The sequence below is a fragment of the Salvelinus namaycush genome, unplaced genomic scaffold, assembly GCF_016432855.1.
Source record: "Salvelinus namaycush isolate Seneca unplaced genomic scaffold, SaNama_1.0 Scaffold1062, whole genome shotgun sequence".
Classification (NCBI taxonomy): domain Eukaryota; kingdom Metazoa; phylum Chordata; class Actinopteri; order Salmoniformes; family Salmonidae; genus Salvelinus; species Salvelinus namaycush.
Genome location: NW_024057745.1, coordinates 64,762 through 79,873, shown reverse-complemented (window position 1 = coordinate 79,873; position 15,112 = coordinate 64,762). Strand labels below are relative to the sequence as shown.

General features: G+C 38.2%; 1 non-coding gene and 1 pseudogene across 1 annotated transcript; both read right to left on the bottom strand.

Annotated features, from left to right (window-relative positions):
• Positions 1 to 1,185: 1,185 nt before the first annotated feature.
• LOC120035582 lies at positions 1,186 to 1,349 on the bottom strand. The gene has a single exon (XR_005474216.1). It is a non-coding gene; the product is annotated as a U1 spliceosomal RNA (small nuclear RNA).
• Positions 1,350 to 8,451: 7,102 nt separating this feature from the next.
• On the bottom strand, positions 8,452 to 8,601 carry LOC120035539 (annotated as a pseudogene).
• Positions 8,602 to 15,112: the final 6,511 nt, after the last annotated feature.

Sequence of the window (15,112 nt, the reverse complement as noted above, 5' to 3'; positions counted from 1 at the left end):
CCATCCATTAGCCGTTCTTTTCCTTTTTCATTCCTCATCGTAACTTCATACTTCTTTTCTCCTTTCATTCGGCATCCCACCACCTCTCCACACACCTCCTTAATTGCTCTTAGTAGTTCCATTGTCGTCACTTTGTCTTCTCCTTCCAACTCAATTGCCACCGTGTATTCTTTTCCATATTTCATTCCTTCTTTATCTTCATTTTTCTTCCTTTGCGCCTTTTCGTTGTCTTTGTCCATTCCGTTTGTCTTTTCCATGTTGTCCGTCATAGTAAAAAATGAATCCAAAAAAAACCTCTCCCCCAAGCAGAAAAACTGCAAGGGGGAAGACTAACCAAACTTTAAACTATTCAACTGAAGAAAATAATAAATTATATTGCAAAAACCAGTTAATTAACAAAAATAGCTCTCGAGCAAACACTCTCCAGCAAACACTCACTCACAGCTCAGACACTCGCACCTGTCGTCACTTCTCCAATCAGGAAATGCGCATTCAGGCTGGTATGGCCGTAAGCGAAGGTACATCTCTTGGTACGCCATATAAAGTCAAAGTGAGTCTGATAAACAGACATTGCATTCTCACCAATTAGATAAGCAGCTTGAACTTTGGCTCACTCAAAAAGTGGAAGAAATTACATATACTGTAGCCATCACTTTTTAGCACAGATAGTTGGATGAAATACAAACAAACCTTGCTAACATTTCAAAGCGAGGGCACATATTTCAGCCTTGTGGGAAAAAACGGACAAATACAATGACTTCTGACAAATACATCTTTAGCAACAGTTTCCCATGCAGCTATCCTACTAGCCACAATAAATACACAAAAGCTCTGGATGTTGAAAACCTATTGCATTGTTCTGTGCTAAGGAGGAACGCATGTATGGACAATTTCATATTGGAAGCGCATGACACATCATGACCGGGGGGGGGGGGGGGTTAGAGTGGCTTCTCAACTATCTCTTGATTGAAGTACCAGCGTGGCATAAATACAATGCTGCATTTCGCAACATAATGTTTCGACAAAATGCCAACAATGTTTTGCTACAAACAAATGTTTCCACCTTTCGATTGGTCCACAAAGTCTCTTTCACAACTGACTTCAAAGATCTCCATAAGCACAGTCAGTTGACTCAAGTCATCCTTAAGCCTGCCGCCAAGCAACGTTTATCATCAAACAAGACATCAGGGGGGAGCGCGAACGCAGTCCCCCACTACCATAAATTATGCAATCGAGATTTCCACATTTGGGAAATTCGCAGGGGTCAGCACAGCCAGAGTGCAATGGCTGAGCCTCGCCCTAGGTGAACCACCTTCTTGATCACGGTAGCTCCCTTGCCAGGTAAGTATGACTTATACATATCGGTGGAGGGCAAGTCTCTCCAGTGCCAACATTTTCGTCTAACGGTAACCACTTTGTGTTCTGATAATATCACATCACTTCGACCTGCGTGAAATGCCGTTTAGGAATGCACTTGCAGACAGAGTGGTGAAAAAGTTGTTTATTTTGTTTACTAGATTATATCAGTGAACCACTAGATTCCCATCATGCAACACTGTAGAAAAAATCACCAATGACTTTTTAATATCTTAATTAACCTGTCTGATATCACAAATGTATGCGATATGACGAAATACAATCACATTCAGACACACACACACACACACACACAGACAAATGCATGAAACCAATTGATTTATTATCGATAACATCTCACATTCTCTTGTGCTTTTGATTTACTCCGTAAAAGAAGGGTTGTAATTCCACCATGGAAAACACAGGGCCATCAGACATCAGTCCAGTTCCTCTCCTCACCAGCATTAATTCCTCTGATCATTTGAACAGGGCGAGGGAGCACAAAGCACACACAAGCTGCATTCAGTAACAATATTCTTATTTGTCTTATAAATAAAAGGCAGTTGCTCCCTGACAACACAAGGAACTTTGATCGTATTAAAAGGGCAGGGGAGACTAGCCCATATAAGCTGAATTTAGTCAATTCAGCATCAAACGCTTACTACAAGGCAGTGTTGCTGATTAAATAATGCAAGAGCACACCCTAGTGGACAAAATGCTTACAGCACCTGGTATTCCCAGGCAGTCTCCCATCCAAGTACTAACCAGGCCCGACCCTGCTTAGCTTCCGAGATCAGACGAGATCGGGTGTATTTTTATTTTTTTTTAATCTTTTTTATTATATAAAATATCAAAATAATTTACAACCAAATCACATTAATACTAACAATCCTTCACTTAATTTCATTCCTTGTACATCAGCAAACAAACATTTTCCACAACCCCAACAACCCTAATAACAAAAAAACAAAAAAAACAACAAAACAAAACAACAAAAAAAAATAAAACATAATTACACCATCACACCATTTCAGAAATTAACCCTAAATCCCCCTCCTCCCTCCTCCATAGACACTAAAGTGCTCCCCTTTATAAACATACTTTCAAATGTCTCTATTTTTGCATTATACATTACTTCCACCTGCTTTCTTAACCCTGCTTTAAAGATTACCCAGACATTTAACTTTTTCCCTTCAAAATGTTTCATATTCCTTCTACAGTAAATTGCATACCTCACAAAACTCAAAACAAGATTCAACAGGTACACATTCACACCCAAACATTTCCCCACCACTCCAAATAATATTAACCTATCCCATTCAAAACTTTCTAAAAACTCTTTTCTCCAGTGCCTCCACAACAAAAGTTTTACTTCATTGAAAAAATCTGACAGACATGGACATTCGACAAATAAATGCAACAAAGACTCTGGCTTCATCGTACACACATCACATTCCCGCCGTACATCACGGTTTATCTGATGTAAAATAACATTTGTGTATATACGATTATGCCGTAACATAAAATCCATGTTCTCACAATTCTGTTTATTCCCAAACAAAACCAAATTCTCCCACAGCAAAGAAACATCCAAATCAATAAACATTTTTCTCCACATCCTCTCAGCCGCAGGCCTCACACACACAGACTTCAACATACACTTGTACAATCTTTTCTGTGTTACTTTTGATAATAATTGTTTCCCCAATCCTTTACCCACATAGAGACTTGGCATCACATACAAGTCCTCATATTCCCCCTCCCCATTTATCACTTTTATCCACTCACCCGGGATGCATAATTTAATTCTTTCATATATCTTTAATACTAATTTTCTCTCCACTGTATCATCAAACTCCCACACAGTATCCAGAATTGCCTGCCCCCTTAAAAAACCAGGTATAACCTCATAAAGAAAATATTTTACCAATATTAACCCAGCCTTCATAAACAATTTGTTGTACAGCACCTTCCCATCACTCTCTATTTTCGGATTTAGAAACACAGGCTGATTAAATATGTTGTCCTTATGTGTACATGTGTACTCAATCTGAGGAAGAAATTCCCCCCATGCCAAGAACACCTCTTTATAGAACTCAGGCAAATCCTCCAACATATCCTTCTTCCATGACATCAACAATCCACTTTCTTCACAACCCCCACTTCTGTACAAAAAAATATTTAAAAAAACTTTTCCATCCATAATCTATCTCCCCATATAAGTATTTTTGCACAGTTTTTATTCTCATTGCTTTTCTCTTCACGTCCAAATCCACCAATTTCAACCCCCCATCCTTTAAATCCGCGATAAGAGTTGCCCTTGCAATCCTAGTCCCCTTCCCCTCCCATAGTAAATCTGTAACCAAACCATTGAATTCTTTTAACACCCATTGTGGCATATCCAACGAACTTAAACCATAGATACATTTGGATGCCACCAATGAATTAATCACCACCACTTTCCCCCTCAAAAACAGTTTTCTTGCCTTCCAATAGGATAGAGTATGTTTTATTTTATTCAAAACCCCAGTCCATGTCACATCTCTCGTCCCTTCTTCATCCACCCCCAAAACCACCCCTAAAGTCTTTATATTACCTTCAGCCTTTTTGAAAGGGAATCCACAGTCCACCTTTTCATCTATCCCCACATACATTATTTCAGATTTTTCAACATTAAGTTTTGCCCCTGATGCCTTGCCATATACCTCAAAGCACTCCATTACATTCTTCACACTTTCAACATCTATCACAGTACATGTAGTATCATCCGCATATTGCTGTATAACACTCTCCCCCCCATCCGGTATCCGTATACCTCGAATTAATTTGTTTGCTTTAATCATTGCTGCAAGCGGCTCCACCGATAAACTATAAAGAGCAGCTGATAACGGACATCCCTGCCTAACAGATCTCTCCAGAGGAAAAGAATCTGTTAAAATCCCATTACATTTTACTCTGCTCCTTGCAGATCCATTCAGTAATCTAATCCAACCTATCATTCTTTCACCAAAACCAAATTTCCCAAGTGTACGCAATAAAAAGGAATGATCAACTCTATCAAAAGCCTTATTTAGATCCAAACTCATCACAAACCCCCCTTCCTCCCCCATATGCTTTATCACATCCCTTATTGTTCCCACTGTGTCAGAAATATCTCTCCCTGGTACACTATATACTTGTGTCTCTGCTATTACTCCTCCCATAACATTTTTAACTCTATTAGCTAAGACCTTGGCTAAAATCTTATAATCACAATTTAAAAGTGTCAACGGTCGATAATTATCCAAATTTACACGACTCCCTTTATTTTTATACAATATGGTTAAAATTCCTGTGGCCAGCGAATCTGGCACCACTTGAGTCTTTTCAATATATTCATACAGTTTCCTTAAAATTGGAGCCAACAAATCTGCAAAAGATTTATAAAACTCTGCAGTTAAGCCATCAGACCCCGGACTCTTATTGCAATTAGCAGCTGATATGGCCTCCTTAATGTCATTTAGACTCATATCTTCATCACACATGTTTTTTTCCCCTTCTGTTATCTTAGTATCCACATGATCAAGCACCTTATCCATACAGGATTCATTAACCTTTTCTTTTTTAAATAAGCATTCATAATATCTCTCGACCGTATCCAGAATCCCCACCAAATCATTAACCTTTTCCCCCTTATCATTAGTTAACTCCGTAATATAAATCTTCTCTTGCCTTCTTTTTTCTAAATTCAAGAAAAATGAAGTACACCTTTCCCCCTCTATCGCATATTGCACTCTACTCCTTACAATCGCCGCATAACATTTCTTCTTCTCATATTCATCAAGTGCATCTTTAGCCATTAAATAATCCTCCACCCCATGACCTTCATCCTTTTCTATACACTCAAGTTCATATTGAACCTTTTGAAGTAGTTCCCTCTCCTCCTTTTTCAAAAAATAATTCCTCTTAACAGCATATTTTATAGTCAATTCCTTACATTTCATTTTCAGCTCCTCCCACCACAACCCCGTATTCTCCTCCATTAACTGCTGTCTTTTGGCCCTCCCAATACATTCTGATATCATTTCAATATAACTTTCCTCCTCTAGCAGGCTATTATTTAAACACCACATCCCCCCAGATTTAGTAGGTGTCTTTACTCCACAAGAAAATACCAACGCAGCATGATCACTAAAAGTTGTAAAAACATACTTAATATCTTTAATAAAATCCCTTAACCCTTCTTTTACTAAAACCAGATCTATCCTCGTTTGTTTTAAAAACCCTAAAACCACCTGCCTTCTAGAACATTCTCTTTTTTCTGGATTTTCTTCCCTCCATATGTCAATCAAACTTTTTTCAACCATAATCTTCTTTAAAACCCCCCTGGATACATCATTTCTAAAAATAGCTCCCCTTGTCATATCTAGTCTATCCATTTTGACATTAAAATCCCCTACTAAAATACAGTTACCCTTACACCATTTCCCTAATTCTAAAATTAAATTCCTTCGCTCTATCTCATTATTCGGCGCATAAATATTTATAATCCTAAACACCTTCATGTATTCAAAATCTAATATTAAAATCCTCCCATTATTATCATTATATATCTGTTTCACATTATCCACCACATCCTTCCTCATTAAAATAGCAACCCCACTTGAATTCCCTCTGCCGTTGTTTACATAAATAAAATCCCTCCATATTTTTTTTTACTTCTAAAACACATACATTATCCCAGTGCGTCTCTTGAATACATAAAATATCTGACTTCTTCATTTTTACTATTCTATTAAATTTTCCCATTGTCCTCAATCCATTTGCATTTGTTGACATTATATTTACCATTCTAATAAATAATAAAATGATAAAATATAATTTCATTATCCTCTACCTGTTATCCAGTTTCTTTCCTCTTCCACCCTTTCTCTCCCCCTCTTCCCGCCGCTTTCCTCTTCCTGTATCCTTCCCTCGTTCTTTCAATCTTTTCTCCATCATCCGTATCCGATATCTCTTCCAAGTCCATGTTTTCCAGCCAACTCACCCTCTTGACATCCACATCCGTTGTGCTCCCCGTATTCATCTCCGTTTCTTGTATAGTCGTTGTGCTCCCCGTGCTCATCACCGTCTCTGGTATTGTCATCAACTCCATAACCCCCTCCATTTCTTCACCCCCCGAGCTACTTGTTAGTGCTGTGCCTTCCCCCAAAACCTGTGAGTCCCCCGTGCTTCCCCCCATTCCACTCCCCCCCTCCTCCTGAAAACTCCCTCTTCTTACTTCTGAGTCCATACTGCTCCCAATTTCATTTATCTTCTGGTCCTTCTTCCTTCTTCCTTCCTCCGTCTCTCCACCCTCCACCACGTCCTCTCCTCCATCTTCTTCTCCTTCTTTCGACAATACAACTGCTTCCTCGAATAGTGTTTGACTCCCCTCTTCAGCCCTAACCTCTCCACAGTTGCACTCCGCCACTCTCTTTCTGCATCCACCACAAAAATTCCTTTCCTTCTCTCCATCACATTCTCTCGCATAGTGTCCTTGATTGCCACACTTAAAACACTTAAATTCCGGGCAGTCTTTAACTATGTGCCCGGGTTGAATACACATACGACACACTCTGACCTGTTTGTCATGAATGACTCTGAAATATTCTGCTCCCTCCAACGTCTCAATTCTTGTAGAATAAGGTAATGATGTCACTTTTTCTGTGAACTTGACCTTGCAGAAACGTGTCCCGTCAACCACCTCCGTTCCTGGCCAAACTCTCCTCCTTATCTCCGAGACAGCCGCCACTCCCCAGCTACTCAGCTTGCCCAGTATCACACCATCTTCTACATATACTGGGAGATTCATGAACGACACCACCACTTCCTTCACATTAATATCTCTCGCCAGAATCTTGGTGTCCTTTATTCCGTATTCCATCCATTAGACGTTCTTTTCCTTTTTCATTTCTCATCGTAACTTCATACTTCTTTTCTCCTTTCATTCGGCATCCCACCACCTCTCCACACACCTCCTTAATTGCTCGTAGTAGTTCCATTGTCGTCACTTTGTCTTCTCCTTCCAACTCAATTGCCACCGTGTATTCTTTTCCATATTTCATTCCTTCTTTATCTTCATTTTTCTTCCGTTGCGCCTTTTCGTTGTCTTTGTCCATTCCGTTTGTCTTTTCCATGTTGTCCGTCATAGTAAAAAATGAATCCAAAAAAACTCTCCCCCAAGCAGAAAAACTGCAAGGGGGAAGACTAACCAAACTTTAAACTATTCAACTGAAGAAAATAATAAATTATATTGCAAAAACCAATTAATTAACAAAAATAGCTCTCGAGCAAACACTCTCCAGCAAACACTCACTCACAGCTCAGACACTCGCACCTGTCGTCACTTCTCCAATCAGGAAAGGCGTATTCAGGCTGGTATGGCCGTAAGCGAAGGCACATCTCTTGGTACACCATATAAAGTCAAAGTGAGTCTGATAAACAGACATTGCATTCTCACCAATTAGATAAGCAGCTTGAACTTTGGCTCACTCAAAAAGTGGAAGAAATTACATATACTGTAGCCATCACTTTTTAGCACAGATAGTTGGATGAAATACAAACAAACCTTGCTAACATTTCAAAGCGAGGGCACATATTTCAGCCTTGTGGGAAAAAACGGACAAATACAATGACTTCTGACAAATACATCATCAGCAACAGTTTCCCATGCAGCTATCCTACTAGCCACAATAAATACACAAAAGCTCTGGATGTTGAAAACCTATTGCATTGTTCTGTGCTAAGGAGGAACGCATGTATGGACAATTTCATATTGGAAGCGCATGGGGCGCGTATGACACATCATGACCGGGGGGGGGTTAGAGTGGCTTCTCAACTATCTCTTGATTGAAGTACCAGCGTGGCATAAATACAATGCTGCATTTCGCAACATAATGTTTCGACAAAATGCCAACAATGTTTTGCTACAAACAAATGTTTCCACCTTTCGATTGGTCCACAAAGTCTCTTTCACAACTGACTTCAAAGATCTCCATAAGCACAGTCAGTTGACTCAAGTCATCCTTAAGCCTGCCGCCAAGCAACGGTTTATCATTAACAAAGACATCAGGGTAAAGCGCAAACGACCACTACCATAAATTATGCAATCGAGATTCCCACATTTGGAAAATTCACAAGGGGTCAGCACAGCCAGAGTGCAATGGCTGAGCCCCACACTGGGTGAACCACCTTCTTGATCACGGTATCTCTTCTGCTTAGTGGAGGGAAAAGTCTCTCCAGTGCCAACATTTTCCGCTAACGGTAACCACTTTGTGTTCTGATAATATCATATCACATCGACCTGCGTTAAATGCCGTTTAGGAATGCACTTGCACACAGAGTGGTGAAAAAGTAGTTTATTTTGTTTACTAGATTATATCAGTGAACCACTAGATTCCCATCATGCAACACTGTCGAAAAAATCACCAATTACTTTTTAATATCTTAACCTATCTGATATCACAAATGTTTGCGATATGACGAAATACAATCACATTCAGACACACACACACACACACAGACAAATGCATGAAACCAATTGATTTATTATCGATAACATCTCACATTCTCTTGTGCTTTTGATTTACTCCATAAAAGAAGGGTTGTAATTCCAACATGGAAAACACAGGGCCATCAGACACCAGTCCAGTTCCACTCCTCACCAGCATTATTTCCTTTGATCATTTGAACAGGGCGAGGGAGCACAAAGCACACACAAGCTGCATTCAGTAACAATATTCTTATTTGTCTTATAAATAAAAGGCAGTTGCTCCCTGACAACACAAGGAACTTTGATCGTATTAAAAGGGCAGGGGAGACTAGCCCATAGAAGCTGCATTTAGTCAATTCAGCATCAAATGCTTACTACAAGGCAGTGTTGCTGATGAAATAATGCCACACCCCCTAGTGGACAAAAGGCTTACAGCACCTGGTATTCCCAGGCGGTCTCCCATCCAAGTACTAACCAGGCCCGACCCTGCTTAGCTTCCGAGATCAGACGAGATCGGGCGTATTTTTTTTTTTTTTCTTTTATTATGAAGAAACACATAACATTTACAACATTCAATCAACAATCAAAAGGTTGAACAATTCATCCTTTTACAAAATCAAAAAAAGAAAAGAAAATAAAACCTATTAGAAACACAATCATCCACCAAAACCAATTAATAATTAAAAACAAGTTTTCCATTCGACCCAATTTCAATAAAATTGCTCCCCCACACAAACAATTTTTCAAAATTACATCCACCATATTTATATATTACTTCTATATCTTTCTCTAACATACTTCTAAATAAAACCTCTACACTCACAATTTTCCCTTCATAATGTCCCAAATTCCTTCTTAGTCTTACAGCGTATCTGGCATGACTAAGAACAAAATTCATCAAATTAAAATTAATAACTTTGCTTTTCCCAGTTAAACCAAAAAGAAACAACCTCCTCCACTCAACCCCAGCAACAATCTCTTCTCCCCACTGTTGTACTAAAATCCCCTTTAAAAACTTATGAAACTCATCTAATCTACTACATTCAACAAAAAAGTGCATAAAATTTTCCACCCCCGTACCACAAATATCACATTCTCTTTTAATATCTCTATTTATTTGATGTAAAACCACGTTCGTAAAAATTCTATTATGTTTCATTTTAAAATCATTGTCTTCACATTCTATAGAATTATATTTTACATTTACATTCTTCCATATTGATTTTACATCTATATTTGCAAACACCCTAGACCACACTTTTTCCGAAGCAGGAGTTTTTATCTCTCTTAAAATACATTTTTCATAAACTTTTTTAACTTTCAAACCTGACAAATCATGCTTCTTCCCATTACCTTCATAATATAAAACCGGTAAACCCCTAGCTCTTGTTGCCACCTCTTTATTTATTAAAACACCCCACTCCCCAGGAAGACATCCTAATATTCTCTTATACATGTTCTCCACAGTAGTTCTACTTATTTCATCATTTTCTTCAACCACATTATCAAATATTGCCTGACTTGGAAGGAACCCCGGAATTACCTCATATAAGATGTCCCCAATCTGTCTCATCCCAGCCCTCATAAAATATTTACAAAACAACATCTTATTATTATACTGTATCTTGGGATTTAAAAAAATTGGCTGATTTAAAATATTGTCTAAAATGGTACACTCATAATAAATATTTGGTAAAAACTCCCCCCAAGCCTCAAACACTTCTCTATAAAACAAAGGTATATTACCTAACATTTCCTTTTTCATACACATCAATAAACCATTGTCCCCCATCCTCCCAACCTCCTGCAAATACTCCTTAAAAAATCTTTTCCATCCATAATCTAATTCCCCATATAAATATTTACGTACCATTTTGACTCTAATTGCTGTTTTCCTCACATTTAAATCCACCAACTTCAAGCCCCCCTCCTCATAACCTGCAATCAAAGTTTTAAAAGCTATTTTCACCCCCTTCCCTTCCCATAAAAAATCAACTACAATTTTATTCATTTCAGATAAAACCCATTCTGGCATATCCAAAACATTCATTACATAAATAAAAATTGACATCAACAATGAATTTATGACAATTACTTTCCCTTTTAATTTCAAAGACCTCCCCCTCCACATATTTACCACCTTCCTAACTTTGTTTATAACCCCACTCCATGTCATATCCCTAGCTTCCTGTTCCTTCACCCCTAAAAACACACCTAACACCTTAAAATAATCATTTACCATTTTAAAAGGAAAAATCTCCTCATTAATCTTCCCAACATACATTATTACTGACTTCTCCATATTCACTTTTGCTCCTGAGGCTTTCTCATATACTTTAAAACACTCCATCACCCTTTTAACACTTTCCTCATCTCTAACTGTTATTGTGGTATCGTCTGCATATTGATGAATTAAACTAAAACCTCCTTGCGGAGTCTCTACACAATTTATAAAATGATCTTTTTTAAGGTATGCCGCTAAGGGTTCTACCGATAAAACATACAGTAATGCTGATAAAGGGCACCCCTGTCTCACTGATCTCTCAAGAATAAAAGAATCTGTTAAAACCCCATTACATTTTACCCTACTTTTTGCCTTTCTATATAATAATTTTATCCATCCTATTATTCTATTTCCAAACCCATATTTTTCCAGTACCCTAAACATAAAATCATGTTCCACCCTGTCAAAAGCTTTATTAAAATCTATACTTAAAACAATTCCCCCTCTCTTATCGCTATTCATTTTATTTATCACATCTCTAAGTGTAATGATGGTATCAGCTATGTCTCTTCCAGGCACACTATAATTTTGTGTAGGTGCTATAATATCATTTAAAACCATCTTCATCCTATTCGCCAATATCTTAGCTAAAATCTTATAATCTGAATTTAATAAACTAATTGGCCTATAATTTTCTAATTTCATTTTGCTCCCCTTATTTTTATATAAAACCGATATCAGTCCTGTCACCATGGAGTCTGAAACAGTATTATTATCTTCCATATATTGATACACTTCCATTAAAATCGGTGCTAAAAAACTTTCATACATTTTGTAAAACTCTGCAATTAGTCCATCTACTCCAGGACTTTTATTTATTTGTAATCCCTTAATTGCATCTTTCACTTCATCCACTGTTATCTTCCTATCACATATTTGCTTTTCCTCAACACCAATTTGCACATCCACACTACCTAAAATCTCCTTTACACACTCTTCATCCACCTCCCCTTTCTTAAATAAATCCTTATAAAAATTCTGTACAGTTTCTAATATCTCAACATAATCATTTACCACTTCACCCTTTACATTTTCTATCTCACTAATATATGATTTCGTCTGTTTAGTTTTCTCTAAACCAAGAAAAAAAGACGTACATTTCTCCCCTTCTAAAACATACTTTGCCCTACTTCTAATAGATGCCCCCTTACATTTATCTATTTCACATTTGCTCAATTGTGCCTTTAAATCTAAAAACCTTTCAATATTATAAATAGGATCAATATCACATTTCCTCATTTCTTCATTCAATTTTGCTCTTAAATAATTTTCTTCTCTTGTCATCCTACTCCTTTTCTTCCTTGCATATCTAATACTAAAATCTTTTATTTTTTTCTTAACATTTTCCCACCACTGGCACTTATCATTCCCTTTTTGCTTATCCTCCATTTCATGTTCTATCAAAGATTTAAGTTGTATTCCATATTCCTCATCACCTAGATACCTTGCATTCATACACCACACTCCCCCCCCTTTCCCCTCCCTATCTAACCCCACCGAAAATGTTAACCCAGCATGATCACTAAAAGTTGTAAAAATATACTTAATATCCTTCATAAAATTCCTTAACCCTTCATTTACTAAAACCAGATCTATCCGTGTCTGTTTCAACTCCCCTAAAACCACCTGCCTTCTAGAAAATTCTCTCTTGTACGGATTCTCATCCCTCCATATATCAATCATTCCTTTTTCTATCATCATCTTCTTTAAAACCCCCCTAGATACATCACTTCTAAAAATAGCTCCTCTTGTCATATCCAGTCTATCCATTTTAACATTAAAATCCCCAACTACAATACAGTTTCCCTCACACCATTTTCCTATTTCTAAAAATAAATCTTTGCGCTCTATTTCAGTATTAGGCGCATAAATATTTATAATTCTAAAAACCCTACTCATATATTCAAAATCTACAATTAAAATCCTCCCATTATTATCATTATATATCTGTTTCACATTATCCACCACATCCTTCCTCAATAAAATAGCAACCCCACTTGAATTCCCCCTGCCATTGTTAACAAAAATAAAATCTCTCCATATTTTTTTTACTTCTAAAATACATACATTGTCCCAATGTGTTTCTTGCAGGCATAAAATATCCGAATTCTTCATTTTAACTATTCTTTGAAATTTTTCCATTGTTCTTAAACCATTCGCATTGATTGACATACAATTAACCATTCCAATAAATAATAATAAGAAAATATATTTTCTCATTTTCCTCTACCTTTTGTCATGTTTTCTTCCTTTTTCGTCCTTTTTCACCTCCAACGCCACTTTCCTCTTCCTGTAGCTTACCCTTGCTCTATCAATCTTTTCCATGTCTTCTGAATCTGAAATTGCCTCTAAATCCATCTCTTCCAACCAACTCGAATTCTTCTTTCCTGTGCCTGTTGTGCTGCTTGTATCCATTTGCGTCTCCTGTATAGTTGTCAGCATCCCACTCCCCTCCACTTCACCTCCTTCCGAAGCACCCACATAGCCCGAGGCCCCCCCCAAAAACTGTGAGTCCCCAGTGCCTCCACCCATCCCACTCCCGTCCTCCTCCTGAAAACTCCCTCTTCTTATCTCTGAATCCATACTGCCTCCTATTTCCTCCGTCTTCTGTTCCATCTTTTCCCCTCTTCTTTTCTCCGTCTCTCCTCCCTCCACCACGTCTTCTCCTCCATCGTCTTCTTCTACTCGGGGTGATACATCAGCCTCCACAAAAAGATCCTGGCTCCCCTCCTCATTCACAACCTCTCCACATTTGCACTCGTCAGCTCTCATGCGACATCCTTCGCAAAATGCCCTTTCCTTTCCACCTACACATTCTCTTGCATAATGCCCTTGCTTCCCGCACTTATAACATTTAAATTCAGGGCAGTCCTTCACAATATGCCCAGGCTGAATACAAAGCCTACAAACTCTGACCTGCTTATCATGCATGACTCTAAAGTACTCTCCACCTTCAAGCGTATCAAACTTTGTAGAGTACGGCAGTGATTTCACAGTATCAGTGAATTTGACTTTGCAGTATCTCGTGCCATCTGCTATATCCGTGCCTGGCCAAACTCTCCTCCTGATTTCAGAGACTGCTGATACACCCCAGCTACATAGCTTGCCCAATATAGCACTGTCTTCCATGTATACAGGCAGATTCATGAACGACACCACCACTTCCTTCACATTAATATCTCTCGCCAGTATCTTGGTGTCCTTTATTCGTATTCCATCCATTAGCCGTTCTTTTCCTTTTTCATTCCTCATCGTAACTTCATACTTCTTTTCTCCTTTCATTCGGCATCCCACCACCTCTCCACACACCTCCTTAATTGCTCTTAGTAGTTCCATTGTCGTCACTTTGTCTTCTCCTTCCAACTCAATTGCCACCGTGTATTCTTTTCCATATTTCATTCCTTCTTTATCTTCATTTTTCTTCCGTTGCGCATTTTCGTTGTCCTTTTCCATTCCGTTTGTCGTTGCCATGTTGTCCGTCATAATATATCAAAAAATGGGTCCAAAAAAGGCTCTCCCCCAAGCAGAAAACCTGCAAGGGGGAAGACTAACCAAACTTTAAACTATTCAACTGAAGAAAATAATAAATTATATTGCAAAAACCAATTAATTAACAAAAATAGCTCTCGAGCAAACACTCTCCAGCAAACACTCACTCACAGCTCAGACACTCGCACCTGTCGTCACTTCTCCAATCAGGAATGGGCGTATTCAGGCTGGTATGGCCGTAAGCGAAGGTACATCTCTTGGTACACCATATAAAGTCAAAGTGAGTCTGATAAACAGACATTGCATTCTCACCAATTAGATAAGCAGCTTGAACTTTGGCTCACTCAAAAAGTGGAAGAAATTACATATACTGTAGCCATCACTTTTTAGCACAGATAGTTGGATGAAATACAAACAAACCTTGCTAACATTTCAAAGCGAGGGCACATATTTCAGCCTTGTGGGAAAAA